The sequence below is a fragment of the Condylura cristata genome, unplaced genomic scaffold, assembly GCF_000260355.1.
Source record: "Condylura cristata isolate star-nosed mole 26May11 unplaced genomic scaffold, ConCri1.0 scaffold00016, whole genome shotgun sequence".
Classification (NCBI taxonomy): Eukaryota; Metazoa; Chordata; class Mammalia; order Eulipotyphla; family Talpidae; genus Condylura; species Condylura cristata.
In genome coordinates, this window is record NW_004567117.1 from 17,637,009 (window position 1) to 17,655,003 (window position 17,995).

The window sequence follows — 17,995 nt, forward strand, 5'->3', positions numbered from 1 at the left end:
TTTGCGTCTTCCTTATTAAAGTGATTTGAAAATTTTTCATATGCTTTTTGGCCATCTACATTTCCTCTTTGGAGAAGTGTCTTTTTAGTTCATCTGCCCATTTTTTGATGGAGTTGTTTATTTTTGTTGAGTTTAATCAGTTCTTTGATGTCTTTGTGATCAATCCTTTATTGCTTGTTTTGTGTGCGAAATTATTCTCCCACTCAGTGGGATGTCTGTTTGTTTTTTGTAATGTCTCTTTTGCTGTACAGAAGCTCTTTAACTTGATGTAGTCCCATCTATTTATCTTTGCCTTCACTATTGTTGCATTGGGTGCTGAATCTTCAAAGATGTCACTGAAGTATATGTTGTGTAGTGTTTGGCCCATCTTTGCTTCCAGGTAATTTATGGTTTCCATTCTTATGTCTAGGTCTTTAATCCACTTCGAGTTGATTTTTTTGTATGATATGAAGTAATGATCTAGTTTCTTTTCTTTTTCTTTTCTTTTTTTTTTTTCTTTTGCATGTAGCTTCCCAGTGGAAAGCTGTTTTTTTTTTTATGGTTGAAAATAAAGCAACTTTTTTTTTTTAACTTATGATGGACTATTCGCTATTAATAACATTAAAATTAAAGAATAGTAGTAACCCTAGAGGAGATATTTCATTAACTCATATCTATACCATGTACTCAAATCATTCCTCACTCAAGTTTTACATGTACACATGTCTCCCTGATTCCCAATAGAAGTGAGGAAGAAGGAATGGATCTGTGAACTTCCATTCCTGTGAAGGAATGGATTGGTAAAGTTAAAAAAAAAAAGTTGGCATATAATAATTCAAATAAAAAATTGCAACATTGAGATCACAGAGATAGCCATCTTCTTAACCCTTGCAGAACTTTTCTTTTTGACCCTAATCTGATTAAAACAATGTCAGTCTAAATAATAAATTAAGAAATTTGGTGGAAGGTGATTAGAACACTGGTGATGGGCAGAGTATGAAAGAATTTTGAACCAATATGCCCCAGAGCAGTACAAAGATGTATAACTTACTTTAACTCAAATATAAGTTGGAAGGTAAAAACTAGGTAATTAAATAATGTACTAGTAGATAGTCAAGAGGTCACTCCTAAATTGTTACAAAATCATTAATAATTTTAATGTTTTGGAAATACAAGTAATTCCCAGAAATTTTAGTCTACCTTGCTCCCACAAAATTTAAATTATTGTTTCTAAATTAGAGAATCAGAATGAGGGTATAAGATGTTCACTATGTAGTGTGTAAAGACTTCCCCTGCAAATTGCTACTACATTATGATGTCCTTAACCAAGCTTCATTTAAGAGCCACATTTAAGTTTCACACAAGAGCCTGTGTAGTTTGCATTCATTTTTTAGTAGTTTGCTCAAAATCTTCATCAAGATTTCATAACCATAATTTCCATTAATATTTGTGAAGTTTTCATCATTGTTCCTTTAAAGACCATTTTCATTCTATAACTCAAACTTGAAAGTAAAGCCCTTATTACCTAACATAAAACCTAAAATCTCCCACCCACTTCACAATGATTCACTGCCTAAATTGCTTCCTATGCAATTTTAGCAAAATATTTCTTTCATCCTGTCTAACCATTTGTCCTTGCTTTAACTGACTGATGTCTTCATGCCCAGTGCTTGCTTGCTGTTTTTAATCTATCATGTGTTTCCTTTTGTGTTATATATTTACAGTTCACTATGCCTTCACTATGAATATGGAGCCACTATAGCTCTACTTTCTTATACAAATACTAATTTTAAATTGTAAACTATAGATTATTAAAAATATAGGGACTTAATTACATTTCATAATGAAACGTGTGCTTCTTTGGCATCATTATGGGTTATGGCAAATTCTTCAAGTTAGAATTTCCGGTGAAAAAAAAGAGATGAAGCCTGTTCAGCTCTGAGTTGAAGAAGAAATTCATTGGCCCTTGTAAGTTCACACTGTTTCATAAACACATAGCTATGTGGGATACTGAAGTTGAAGAAATCTACAATTATTGTCAAAACCTGTCTGATAAATAGATTTACTGTTAATAGTCATTAATATTACTTGTAATTATAAAAATTAAATAGCATATTTTAAAATATTTTTCTTTAGGGCAAAAAAAAAAAAAAAAAACAAACACTGCATAAATTCTAACACTGGATGGAAACCTATGTGACAATGTGCCAACATTGCTTTCAAGACAGCATTAAAAATGGCTGTTTGATATATACTGTTAATATTCTTTTATTGAAGTAAAAAAAGAGTATAAGAAAGTTATTTAGAGTTACTTGGGAAAATGTACCTCCAGAATATTCTATATGTAACATCCTTTAACATTCCCTCTTAACAATAACCATTTCCTCAGAATCATAAGACAAATATTCAAAATTACAGAAAATTTAAAATATTTCACTTTCACAAGTTAATATTTTTAGAACAAGTTAGCGTGGTTACTGTGAATTTATTTCTGGAAACTGCAGGGATATGATTTAATCATTCTATATAAATAGATTTGAGGTAAATCTTCATATATAAATTATGGTAAAATCTTCATAAAATGAGACTGATAAAATATGGTATTGGCTTTTAATAAGTAATGATAATTTAGAGCATTTTATTGGATACATATTGTCCAATTGAACTTAATTAAAAAATATCTCCTGGGACAATCAAAACAAAAACAAGTAAAAAGACTAATTTATTGTTTTTAGTCAATATTTATTCTGTAGTTTATTCTATGTCATGTTCTTTCGGATTATTTCATTTGCCTTATTTGTTTTCTAACTTTTTCTCATTTTTAATGTAAACATGAGTACATAATTAAAATCGGTTAGTATATTTTATATATAAGCAAATATATTTTGTTAGCAAATATTAACTGAATTTTAATAAGCAACTCATAATATGCTATTTTGTTATGATTACTAAAGGTATTTTTCTTTATTCTAATGCATGTTTATAGTTTGGTTAATTTAACAATGTAAGTTTCATTACTATTTTTTCCAAATTTTTTCAAAATTATGTAGTGATTTCACCCCCCAGATTTTATACAGAACTACTGTACCAGTGAGTCATTTTAACAGTAAAATTCCCATAAAATAAATTGATTACAATATTTCAGTGTTTTGGTAAGTTCAGAGCAAGACTTTAATATCTCACTAAGGAGATTCCAGAATTTCTTTTGATGCCTGTGGTAGAGACTTTTTTTTTTCCCCAGCATAACATAATATAGTTTGGAACAGAAAATCTAAAAAAATAGATAATTTTAACCTGGATACATTTAGTATGCACATTTAGTGAATAAATTTAACCTGGATACATTTATTATGCACATTTAGTGGATAAAATTAACCTGGATACATTTCAGAAACTGACCCTATCTTCAGTTTTTACAATTTTTTTTTTAAATTGAGTTAACATGGTTTATAATATTTTATATGATTCAGAGTTTTAGGACCATACTTATTTTTGTTTGTTTGTTTATTTATTTATTTATTTATTTATGCACACAAGAACTGGGATATAGGCCTGAGGTGCTTGGGTTGAGACAATTCACCAGAGACAGAGGGGAGCAAAATAGTTGGATCTACTGAAAGACACTGCTGGGGGGAGGATTGAGTGAGACAAGAAGTCTTCTATACCATGTGATCAGTACCCTGAATTGTGGGTGGAACTCATGCTTTGGTGGCTGGTGGTAGATGGCTATAGCAGACACTTTAATCTCTGCACCTCCAGGGAGGCCCATGTTCTCCCTTCTGCAGATGTTACCACACTACATCTGCTACTAAGGCAACATAGTCTTCAACTATTTCTTGCTTGTTTAACACTATTATAGCATCAAATAAAAGAACATAGCATAACTTCCCTTATGAAAACCAAAATCAGATGACACACATGTCATCAATCAATTTTTAGTCTATATGACTTGATTATTTGAAGAAGTATTTTTGTATATTTGTATATACATATAGGTGTTTATTACATAAATGCTGGCTATATAGTTTGGCACTCAGAAGTTAAAAAGTCAGATCTCTATAGTTTTCTATTAGCCAAGATATCAGAAATCAATAGAATTCACATTGTAGGATTGCAAAAAATGTGTTTATGTAATGTGATATATTTTCTGAAAATATTTTCTAGTTAGAACAGTGTAGCAGTTGATTTTGAAAATTATTTTTTATTTTTTCAACTATCCAATGGAATCAGTTTTCCAAAACAGTAATAATTTAAAAAAAGAAACCATTAAAGTATTTCTATCACTCATCCATTAAACCAAAAATGCTAGCTATCTATCCTTTCTTTGTTTACTTATACAGGTTAACAACTACACAGGCAAACCTAGTTTCCTATTCCTTCTTTTGATGTCTTTGATTTTAATCTGTGATTTTTCTTGTAATGTTTGCTGTCCCCAGTTCCTTACCTGAGAATCTACCTAATTCAGCTGTGTCCCATGATTAACAATTCTGAATACAATGTGGGAAACTTTAGATCTTTAATGGCTTTACTATCTAAAAACTTTGTGTGTGTGTGTGTTTGTATATGTGTGTGTGTATGTATATGTGTATGTGTGTGTGTGCATGTGTATATAACTACTCTAGAGTATCTCATGGTTTTTATTTATTAAACTTTGTCAGTTTCTGAGAAAATGTACTACACCAGAGCACTGTAGTTTTTTTAAAATGGGATGTTCATTGAAAGGTATTTGCTAAATACTGAATTTGATTCATTCCAATGATATGTTAACTCTGTTTTGATGAAAATTTAGAAAATTCTGTCAGATTCCAATATAAGTGTAAAGACTGAGTACATACATAATTTCATGTATTTTCCTTTCTATTCTTCCTCTTCTAATGCCAATTTCATAGAAAAACAATGATAAAGTTGCAGTTGTTTGAACTATTTTGGTAAAGAGATAGGAGCATCACCTAATACAAAAGCATCATTCTGGAAATGAGGAGAAACAAGCTCTAGTTATGTGTTTATCTTTTTTTTTTTTTTCTTTCCAGTTGAGGTGAAGTTTTAGAGAACTTTGGGAAAATGTAAGTCTGAAGTATACCCTTATCTCCTTCACTGTCATTTGATTACAACAGGACTTCTGGGAAGGATCTGAACCTTCAAAAGAGCAAAGATTTAAGCTTAAAAAGTAATTATCCACTGCAGTTAATGTATTTTAACCAACAACATTTTTACTTAAACTCTGCTTCTCTAGGAAAAAGAATAGAGACCAGTAGACCTTTCTTTCCTTTGATTTATGCTTGGTATCCACTGAAATTTAGGTAGAGGTTTATCTCTCACATTTATAGAAATTTACCTTTCTTATAACCTGGAAAAGTATTTACTGTCATTTTCTCTTACTTTGTTATTCTTTTAAACTTCACCTTAGTTTTATAATCATTGCTTGACATAATTGAAAAGGGAATAATTGGTAGTTAGATAAAGTAGCAAAGATACATTTACTCAATTATCTTTGAACATATCCCCATAGTTATTCCAAATAATTAAGAATTATCATTGAAGTCAAGAAATAGAGGTTTATTAATATTCTGCTAAATGCAATAAATTACATAATACAATTTACCCTGTGAAATATATTCTAAATATACTCTTTACTGTTATATATATATATATATATATATATATATATATATATAGAGAGAGAGAGAGAGAGAGAGAGAGAGAGAGAGAGAGAGAGAGAGAGAGAGAGAGAGAGAGAGAGAGAGTTTTAAACTAAGAAATCAAGACTGGTAACTCATTAAGTTCAGTGTTGTACATGAGGTGTCAAAATATTTGGAAATAGTCATCTACCTACAAAATGCAACAGAATTAAGACACTGTAATAAAGGCTTTAAACACTAAATGTATAATGCAATACAAAAAGTTTTACTCATAAATTGCATCATACTTCTGTTTTATTTTTTACATATATATTTGAATCTTTTGCACTATGGAGATATGAAACATGCAAAACAAAAAAAGTAGTTAGTCTAATAAATCTCTATTATCATCAAATTAAATTCTATCCTGTCCTATTTATATCCCCACACACCTTTTCTTTTTTATACCAATGATTTGGTGTAATCTTACCTTTATTTTTAAGATTTATTTATTTAGGAATACTGAACTGAGGTACAGGCCAGAGATGCAGGGACAGTGAGAAGATTCCTCAGAGACAGAGTGGTGAATTAATGAAGTACACTGCTGAGGAGAGAAGTGGGTGAGACTGGAGAGGTCTACCACGCTTTGAGAGTCCGCCCATTCCAGTGATTGAACTCATGCTGAAGAGGCTGTGGCTAGCTTCATAGCCAGGGCTTAACCTGTTGTGCCACCAGGGAGGGTGTAGGATAATCTTATACCAATAATTTTATTAGTATAAATACCAATAATTTATACATCCATCCATTAAATTTCAATATGTTTTATAAAGATGCATTACCTTTAATTAATTACAGGTCAGTAACTAAGTTTAATGGCAAATAGCATTATCCCATAAAAAAATTCTTAATAGACTCGATACCTAGTTAGTTAAATTCTTATTTGCATAAATATTCAAAATCAGAATATATTTCAATGTTTTCACCTACATAGTGATTAATATTTTCAATATGTAGCTATTAATTTCATTTTTCCAATATAGTCTCTTACAAGTCTACATGTTACTCAGATATTTTCTCCAAAATTATAGCTTAAGTAGCAATTCAAGATATACAAATTAATTGACTATACTAATATATGTGAATATCAGGGTACATAATTTGTGGGGGAAAATAATCAATTCACAGATTTTAGCTTCCAGGAAGCCAAAATATATTTTAATAAACTTTACAAGTTGTGTGTGTGTGTGATTACGCATATACCTTGGAGCAAAACCTTCCACCTGATGGTCAAGGTATAGTGTCCTAATTCCTAATTTTTTTTGGCATCTATAGAGCTTCCTTTGAAATTTCTTGCATAGCTTTAAGCTGCTCCTCATTCTAAATTAATATACACAGAAATTTGTTTTCCCTAGAGCTAGAAATGTATTGCTAAAATAGTACAGTACTGCCAAAAGTGGTTTTCAGAGAAAGAAGATACTGATGCAACCAGAGGTATACATCTTGTGCTGAACTTCGGAGCATTTAGGGTTTGAAAATACTCTCTGGTATCCAGTGATGTTAGATTTCAGATGCAGGAAATTGTGATATACAATGTGCTTTACATCCTGTCCTAGGCTGTAATTGATGAAGTTCAGTTCACTGACCTAAGGAGTTTGAGTTACATTTTCTAAATGTGTTTTTTTCAGATTTCTCACCATGGGTTGACGTCACATCTGTGAGTTGTTGATTTTTTTTTCCCTCTCTCCTGTGGACATAAAACTAGATGTTAGCTCCATTAAATGTGCAGATAGGATAAAACTGTGACTAAATTATAGCTAGTGAGTTGGTAAATATTTGTAAAAATGTATAAGGATATATGACTGCATAATAAATGCAGGTAATCTAGTCTAATATTTCATAATATTCAAACAACCGTTGATATTGTTTAGCGAGTTGAATAATTTATCTCTTAAAGTTCATTTATAGACAAGATTATTGACTTAATGGGTTATCCATAAATATTAGAAGAGTGGAGTCTTTGTTGGAAGAAGTAAAATTTTGTTTCTTAATTAAAAAGTTGTATTTTTTGCTACTCAAACTGACCAATATGCACAACATTCAGTAGATATTTAAATATTTATAAACCAGTCATTGCCAGGTATTCATAAGAATTCACTTATTATTAGCACATCTAATACTTGAAGGAATTTCACAAAGCAGATTTACAAAAGATAATAGTATAAGTCAGTAAGTGATACATTTAGGATAAACATACTGGATTTAGGGTCTTTGTAACTTGGGCCTGTTTATAGGGTTAAGAACTGGAGAGTGGGAGAAATGATTCATCAAAACCCAGGTGAATCATATAAATTGGAGTACATGAATAATGTACTCCAGAGCAGCATGGAATTATCTAAAATGTTGAAAGATCAATTTAGACACTTGGTGATGAACTTAACATAGTATATACACATATTGCTTCTCCATGATCAACACCTGAAATTTATGTAATGTAACAATGCAACTTCAATAAAATTATAAAAATAAAAACATATCAGTATACTCAAATATCCATAATTACAACAAACAGAGGAGGCAAAAATTAATGACTTTCTTCAGGGAGGAGGCAGGAGAGGTAAACAGAAAATATGTTAAAATACAGCTCTATGTCAAATCCCTTGTATAGAGGATATTATTGAAACATTACCAATATTTGAGACTAAAAATAATAGTTTTTTTTTTTAAAGATTTATTTATACAGAGCTGGGTTACAGGCCAGAGATGCGGAGGGTGAGAGGATTCACCAGGGACAGAGTGGGGAGCAGAACAGGCAGATCGATGAAGTACACTGCTGAGGGGAGCAGCGGGCGGGTCAGGAGAGGTCTGCCACGCCATGTGGATCTCCTCCAGGGCAGGCGGGAATCGAACTCATGCGGAAGTGGGTTTAGATTCTCAGTGCTGTGCTTTAACCCGCTGCGCCACCAGGGAGGGCCCAAAATAATACAGTTTTTATCTAAGGTTACAACACTTGTAATAGTATCTAATATAAAGAAGAGTATATCTTAGGTGTTTGACTTCAAAATACTAGTGATTATGCAAACAATTAACTAAAAAGAATTAACCAGAATTAGTACAGAGTTAAGGATAAAAGAAAACAGAGTCACAGGCTAATCCTTGAACCTGAAGCAGATTTCCATCTTGTTCCCAATCACCTCATCTCTCTCCTTTGAGATCCAATCATAACCTCCTGTGTATAATGATGATAATTAAGAGTTCTGTGTCTTTTCAGTAACTGGAGTGTTGAAAGTCTCATAGTACTCTACAAGAAACAGAAATTACTAGGAGGGTCAAAGGTAGGGTTTTATAGGAAGGAATTGATAGTGTGAAGTATTATGGGATGTGATCCAGATAAATCCTTAAAAGACAAAAAGATTAATCCCAAAGAGGAAAATATCTTCATTTCTGAAGCATATTTATGAATTATAGACCTTCAAATTAATACAAATCACATCATCAACTAATAATTTTAGGGAACTAATCTCTTAAATTTAGCACATTCTTTTATTACTGTTCTTGCTGAAAACTGTTTTAGCTTTGTCAAACCTATAATTCATGCTCTAGAGAATGTCCTTTCTAGCAAGGTTATATAGTGACTTTCCCATGAAGAACTCAAAATGTCTTTAGGAGTTTTATCTTATTAATTCTTACATCCCTGTAAGGCAGGTAGAAAAAATTACTATCCTCATTAAATAAACTGTCAAGCTGGGGCACTAAGTTTTTTTGCAGCCACAAGGTTACTGAGATTTTTCAGTATAATTGTGGAAAACCTATTTGATTAATACACTAACCTCACTGCTTTTAAAATATAACTTCATATTGACTTTTTACTCTGTCAAGCACTTGTCAGTAGTTATCTACTGGGTAACGAGACTGAAAACTTTTGCCTAAACTCTGTTCTTTTCCTCTGTTCCTACATCACCATTGATTCCATGACTTCCTCAAATCAATATCTTCATATCAATTTCCACTGCCACTATCTATTCTATAAGTTCATAAAAATCTGCCATAATAATTTCCTAATCGTTTTTGTTTTAATAGTCTCTGTTTCAAATATTTCTATATGTATGCACATTGCATGTTCTCTAAAAAACTATTTTAAGAATTTTACAATTACAGATAATTTCAACACACTTAAATTTTAAGGAATTTTGTCCTTAAATTTCAACACATGTTATGAGGAAGCAATAGGGAAAATTAACATGTGTGTATATGTATGCATGCATGTATGTATGTGTGTATGTATATATGTATCTGAATATGTGTGTAACTATATATACACAAACCAACATATATACCTCCACATATATATGTAGAGAAACACAATCATATCTCACATACATGTGTATACACACACATGTGAAAAACCTTGCCATTCCATTCACAGGACTCATGCCTAAGAATAAATGATGGTGGTGAGGGTGACTTACTCCTGCCCCTTTTTCAGGTGTTCCTATGCTTCTCAAAGCAAACATGCAGCGGATTCCAAAGTTTTAATGAATGAGAGCTATGTAAAACAAATCCTCTAAACTTATGCCAATCATTTTATTATATATATCTCTAACTGAAGAAATGGTTGTTAAAAGTCATTTTTTTTTAATTTCACTCTTTTGTTTTTTGTTTTGTCATTTAACATTTTTTACTTTATTACATCGTTGCCCATTTTTATACAACATTTGATTTTTCCATTCAGGGGTCGTCCCCCCCAAATCTCCATCTACCACTTCACCCATCATTTGTCTAAATAAAACATTTCTTTTAATCTTAAAAAAAACTGTGAAGATAGCACAGAGAGCCCTCCCCTCCCCCACCACAGCCACACACAATTTTCTCCATTGCTAACATCTTAAAACTGTATGGTTCTTTTGGTACAATAAATGGACCTACTTTGGATATATTACTACTAACTAGAGTCAGTACATTGCTCAGATTTCCTTAACTCTCAGTGTCTTTGTAATGTTTCAGGAACCCATTGTGGACACCAACTGATAGTTATCTGTCATGTCTTCTTAGTTTCCTCATGACCATGATATGTCCTTCTGTTTCCCTTGTTTTAAATGATCTTGAAAGTTCTGAGGAGTCTGGGTAAGGCATTTTGGGGAATGTTTCTCAATTGAAATTTCTCATGATCAGGCAAGGCTATTTGGGTGGCAACTTGGGATACCACAAGGGCCAGAGAAAGAAAGTGCTACTCAGGGTTATCTGCGATGAGCGTAGGTCTCAGTTTAAACAGGGCTTTTTCTTCTTATAGTAGTTTTACCTAATTATTGTTTGTCCTTTTTTTCAGTTTCAAATGTGACCTGGCTTAGGTAATAAACCATGTAGTCACCCTAATTTTATATTACTTGATCAATGATATATCAAAATTCTAGACACTTAAGTTCTGATCAACATATAGTTCAAAATCATGGTGCATTGAAACACTTTGATTAAGCACAAGAATAGTGTTATTGTACTATTATATACGTGTAATATTATAATCCATGTTTGATTAGAGTGTAAAAAGATAAATAGGCAAACCTAGTTTTGAAAGATTTACTTCTTTTATTTCTATTTAAATCATTTCACAGCCTCTTCAGTCTTCTCTGGCATCTAAAAATCAATGAGACAGGGGATTCTACAGCCCATTGGCAAGTGTCTATCACTCTTCAGATTTTCTGAATAAGTAGAATGACTAATTCATTTAAATTTACGGCAGAGGAAACATCAGTGGAGGCTGGTGCTTTTCTCAGCAGTGATTTATATTTAGAAGAAAGGGAAAATCCTGGCTATTTTAATTAAGTGAAAGCACCAGTAAATTCAAGAAGACCCTTTCTTTTGCCATTTCATTAAGGAGTGAAAGTGCTCTTTTCCTGGCTTTTTGTTTCTGTTTGGTAGCATAAATTTTTGCATTTTTTCCTACCTTAATGGGGCAGATATCCTTAAAGATTGCTGCCTTGGAAACTGATGAATCTCTAGTTATTAAAGGTCTCTTCTGACATTGTATAAGAGCATCTGGGATCTCTTCATTAATCTTGAGATGGGAAGCTTTCGATAAGCACAGCTAAACTTCAATTCTAACCTCATCTTCAGGGTTTATTAGCAGGAAGAATACACATTTCAGGACTAATATTTTCTTTATGTGCATACATTTTTACCTCAAAGATTTGTAAGACTATGTACATCTATCTTAATAATACTCAAAACTGCTAACATAAATCTTGGGAATATTATGCAATTAAAACCTGTTATCCATAATGTCTTCCTATTGCTTTTTAGTAACTAAAAATGAAGTGAAGAGAATTGGAGATATCAATTTGAGTCATAACATTTTTCTGTAAATCATACTCAGCTGAACTGGCTTAAGATTTTTCACTAAAATCCCTACATTTTGAACTATCTTTAGCTTTTTAAAATTTCCTTAAGATTGCTTTTTTTCTAAGTCTTATTAGTTATTCAATTTTAAAAGTTATGATATATAATATTATAAGTTAAAAAGTTGAACTTTTTCCAAGTTCTGCTTAAGACATTGGAGCATTATAAAAGTGCTCTTAATTACAATACTTAAAATTTCATAAAATACAAGACACAAATATTGTGCTCTATGAACTTGGCATTTCCCCCCAGAATTAAATAAAGTTAGATATCTAAAAATATAGACTAATGCTCTATGAAATTTTTATTGGTTCATTTCACATATATTATTGCCCTATGTACCAATATCCACATTTCCTTTTCCTCTTATTTGAACTGGAGAAATAATAGCTTTATATTTATTGAATATCTTTTTCCCAAATGTGAAATTCAATCACAGTAAGGAGAAAGAAAAAGGGTTGTCATAATTCAATTTTATTTTTACTTATTCTTATATCTTATTAGACTTCCATTTCTAATTTAGTCTAAATCAAAATTAAGTGTGTCAGAAGTTATTATCAGTGACTTTATATTTTCCTTAAACTTACTTCCTTCTATGAACTTCTATTTCTCAATGCAATTCTATAATAAAGTGAATATTAGAAAAGTAAAATCTGTAAAACTCCTTGCTATGCATAATTAGCAAATCATAGATATATCTTGATTTTCAAAACCATACGATATACTTTTATTGAGAATTTTCTGCTATAACACACTGACTATAATCAAACACATAATTTAATACAAAAGAGGTGACTAGTATTATAACCAACATAAGTGTATGTCCATGGAAATGCAGAGAGATTTAGACCTATTGAGATCTGCAAGAATGTGTTCCAGAACATGTTAAAAAGCTTTCCAGAATGGAAATAAATGTGCCAGATGTAAATGTAGAATTGATTGAACAAGATCATCTAATGTAACAAAATGCCTTTCGATATCTGGGTAACAAATTGATAGATATTATAAGAGACACAACTGAGAACTGAATTGAAATGAGAGACGTCATATTTATTTGAAAATGTAGGAAATCTGGAATTCACCGAATGCAAGCTATAGAAAAAGGAAAGATCAATTAAATGGTGAACTAAACATTTCAGAGTTTGTGAACTAACTCAAGGTAACTAACACAAGACAGATATACTATATATTGACATGATGAATATTTTTAATTTAAATGATTATCTCCTTAAGCCTAGTCTCTAAAACTCTCACTTCAATTTCTTGCTTTTTGGATGATACTGTTTTTATTATGGTGAAATAAACACAATGTGAAACTCAGATACATTTCAGTCCTTCATCTTCCTGATCTACTGCACTCATTCTTTACTTAGTCTACCTATAGATGTTTCAAATGTCTAGTCAGCAGAGGCTATTTCTTGAGAAACTGGAGATAGCTCTAATATGTTCACCTTGCATTTGTTTCTCTACTCTTTGGATTCTTTTCTCTTTGTTTATTATTCTCATCACTGAAGGGACCTTAAAATCACTGGACAATTAAATTAAACTCAATAACCCCATTCAGAATATCTTCAAGTCTGTTCTTGGTACCAAATGTAACTAGCCCTGAATTTTTGAAAAATAGAGACTTTGAAAAGTTTTACTCAAGGTTTTAATTATGCATATTATGTTGCTTGTTACCAAATTAAAGACATCTATTTTTATACAGATTTCCCCAGATGTCTGCTGGCTTTCCATTCCTTTATGACTCAAAAGTTATATTTTTTACAGAGGATAGTCTGTGTTCTTACCATTTTCTTTGAAGATTCAAAAACCTGAAAATCCCTTTTAGTCCACCAAACTCTGAATCATTTTCTAGAATGAATCATCCAAGCTTCTACTTTGCAGATCTCAAGATATCCATGCAGCCATATAGGTTCTCTTTAAAAAAGCTCACTGGCAGAAATGTAAATGTACTGGCTCTTGCTAAATAGATAGGATGGTGGGGATTATGCACTACTATCCTGTTTAGTGATATGCTTCCTCTGAACAATCTTTTTTTTTTCACTTTTTCAAGTATCTGTGCATTTCAGTCTATAAATAGTAATACTAATGGTTAGAAATAAAACAGAGGATTCACCCAGGCTTCAGTTATTTTCCCACAGACACTTCCTCTTTTATGCCAATATTACTGCTGAATTGGTCCTTGGGGTTCTTATTGTAATTGAAAAATAGAGGAATTTTAGTTCTAAGACTTAGAATTAGAAAATAGACCAGTACCACAATGAGTTCATGGGAGAAGAGAAAAAGAAAGATAGAGAACTTGGGTCTTCATTTTAATTGGGTCTGGAAGGGGGTCTAGGCTTTCAAGGGCTTAATCTTTCTTGATGGGTTTAGAAAGTAAAATTTAAATCTTGTTAAGAAAGACAAAATAAGGAGAAGTTCCTACCTGTTCAGTTATCTAAATCAAGCAGGATCCTTAAAACATAGCAACCTTAGTAGGAATAAGCCATGACTGCAAGAGTACACAAGACATGACAGCAAGAGCAGATTTTGGCCAGTCACCTTTGTGGTGACTGCCTCTTTGATGCGAATGCTTCAAAAATAAGTTTAAATCAGGCACTTGAATTGCAAAAAAAGAAAAGGAAAGCCAATTGTGGGAGTTTACAGTGTATCATTTCACTGATTTTTGTCAGATAACTGACATGACCTACAAGAAGTATTATACCTTAATTCCATATAAGTCTAATTTGTTTTGGTAAGGTTAGGTAGAAATATTAACACAAATATGTATTTAAAGACACATGATGGCTGTACTTGTTATTGGACATTTACAAATTACTTTCCTATTTGGTTAATATTAATCAAATCCATCATTGCCTGGTTATAATAAGTAATATTGAAAATATTCTTCAGGCCTATGTAATAGAATAGCAATTTTCATATTATAGGTGAATGCTGCCAAATCTCTATAGTCTTTTGAAATTTAGGGGCAGTATCATGCTCAATTATATTAACCTGTTGGTCTATATTTAATTTCACATATAGGACTGTTTTAATCACACCAATGTCCAGTTTTTTTCATATTATATTTCATGTTATGCATTACCCTTGCATTATATATGTAACAACATAATCTCTTCCTCTAGCAAATTTTAACTCATGGTGTATTGGAAAGGTCTTTACTATATACACCTTGGATAAGAAAGAAGAACTGGGGTCAAAATTCTTTATGTATATAAGCAACATGTAGAAATATTTGATGCCATCCTTATCCTTATGTGGTAATAAACCTCTAGAAGGGTGGCAGAAGCATAAAAATGGTTAAATGGCAACTGTGTTTTTCATGTAGCTCATATTTCAATTTTTAATTGACTTTGAAGTAGTTTAAAATGAAAATTAATTTCTCATGCATCACAGTCACTGGGATTAGTGATTTCTTTTTTCTTTCTTTCTTTTTTTAGTAATTACTATCTTGACTCAAATCTGAACAGGTGACCTACAAGTAGGTTACTGGATATGCCCTTATAAATTCTCAAATACATTTCAATAACTCTTTTTAGCTTTGTTATGTATTATCCTTGAATATAATAGTTTTGACTACTTTATTTACAATAAAATAGTATGGTTAAAATCCTGATATTTTTAAAATTTTTAAATTGAAATGAAATTGTTGCACTTGACATGTAGCTTTTATTAATACATACTATTTCCTAGAATTTAAAAACATTTCCATGAATTATATCACAGGTATTTGCAGATTTTCAATCTATTTTTAATGAATATATAATTAATATAATCACTACTGTCTACATAATGCATATAAATCGAGCACATTTTAGAATAATACAGAGAATGCTGAAATATAGTTTACATTTCCACTAATGTTTGTTGAAATTTTAACTATTGTGTGAAACTACTACTACTGTTTCATTAAGTGAGTAATGCAAGTGAAGATTGTACCTTCTTTCTCGGATACTACTGGCAATTAAGTACAACAAAGCTTTACCTGAGATTGCCTAAATTTAAAAACATAATTTCTAAAGGCAAATATCTTTCAAAAACAACAGGAAAGGCTGTTTGTAATTGAGCTTGAGATTATTCATAAAAAATAATTTGAAAAACTCTTATTGCAGTCTTGGGAATCTCCAGTACCCTCTATGTTGTGATATTTAATAAGGAATAGACTGCGTACCTTATTTAATTGGAAGGCGCAAATGTGATAAAGGTCACCAAGATATTTTAAATACTGTTCAGAAATCATGATTAAAATTTCCCTCACCCTTTGCATGTGGTGAATGAAGTTCAAACACTATCCTACTGGAAAGATTTGGGGTAAAGAATTTAGAAGACAAAGGTTCTGTTGTTATTGACCATGTGCATTTGCATGAGTGTGTGTGTATTCATGCACTACATGTTTTGTAGAACAAATGAATCATTAGTGACTATAAGAATCAGTTTTTTTTTTCTGAAAACATCAATAAAAGCACATTATATCAAATAGTTGGAACAGAATGTCATTTTCACCCATAAACTAACATCTATCCTTCATGCTAAAGTAAATAGGTCATGAGTTGTTAAAATTTCATTTATTTCACATTTTCTCCATGCTCATTAAGCTTTGGAGCCTCTTCTAAAATGACTACAGATCCCTCAAACAAGAGTGCAGTATCAGATGACTTCACAAATGAATTCTACAAAACCCTGACAGAGATAGAAGGTGGAACAAGAGAGCTAGTTTGATTCATTCTGCTCCCAGCCTCTGAAGAGAGGACTCATGTTGTTACTGGAGTTTGAAGAAGAAACATTCATCAGACTGTTTTAGAAAAAGAAATATTCTGCTCTTAGCCTCTGAAGAATGAGTCACATTGTTCACTCAACCTTTGTGGGATTCATCAGAACTTCATAGAATGCCATAGGCCTTGTAGATTTTCAAAGAACTTTGTAGACTTCTAGATCTCTACATCTCCATAGACCTTCACAGCGACTAGGCCACTGCTCCAGCCTCTGTCCTGGCCTTTGACCTCACTAGAAAAGGGCACTTTCAGGCTCAGTCCAGCATCTCAAAGAGCTAACCACAGCCTCTGGTTTCAGCACCGTCTAATGGTGCCATTGAATCCATTTCTGTCTAGTCCAACACCTGGCCCAGGCTTCAGACTCTTGTGCATCTCACCATATTCCATAAATGCCGTTGTTTGGGACTCCTGGACAGCATGGCAATTATCTTAGGTGAGATAACTTGGAACGTGTGGTCTCAGTAGCTCCCCTTTTTCAGTCTTTTACTATTAATCAAATCCTGTTGTTGGACCCTGAGCCTGAGAGGTTTTGCAATTTTCGTGTTGGTGAGAGTGACCTGTCTTTTACTTCAAATACTGTTCCTTTGAACTCTTTTAATACTGTTTGAGTCCTGTTGGACAAAAAAGAGTATTTTGTACTGTTTCATACTGTTTCAAGAGACCATGCTTTTGACTATCATTTCTCCAGAGTTTTCTTATCCTTATTTCTTCAGCCTCTAAATTCCCCAAGCATTATCTTGCTGAGTATCAAATACACTTTTAAAAAAAGATTTATTTATTTATGCATACAGAGCTTGGGTACAGGCCAGAGGTATAGGGGTGGTGAGAGGATTCCCCAAAGACAGAGTAGGGAGCAGAACACAACTGACAAAGTACACTGCTGAGGGGAGCTGTAGGTGCAGACTCAGGAGAGGCCTACTGTGCCATGTGGATTACCTTCATGATGGGGGATTGAACTCATGCTGAAGTTGCTTTAGCTCCTTAGTGCTGTGCTTTCACCTGCTGCACCACCAGGGAGAGCCCCTACATACCCTTGTTTTTGTTAACAGATTCAAACACAGTGTATGTCCTAGAATAGGATAGGGGTATGAATTAATTATCCACACTCATTCTAACAAGATTTAGGTCTACCAAACCACCTGACTCTTAGATATATCTCTTTTCAGAATAATGTAATAAAGTCTTTAGAAAAAACAAAACAAGCTCTCCCTGGTGGCGCAGCGGCTTAAAGCA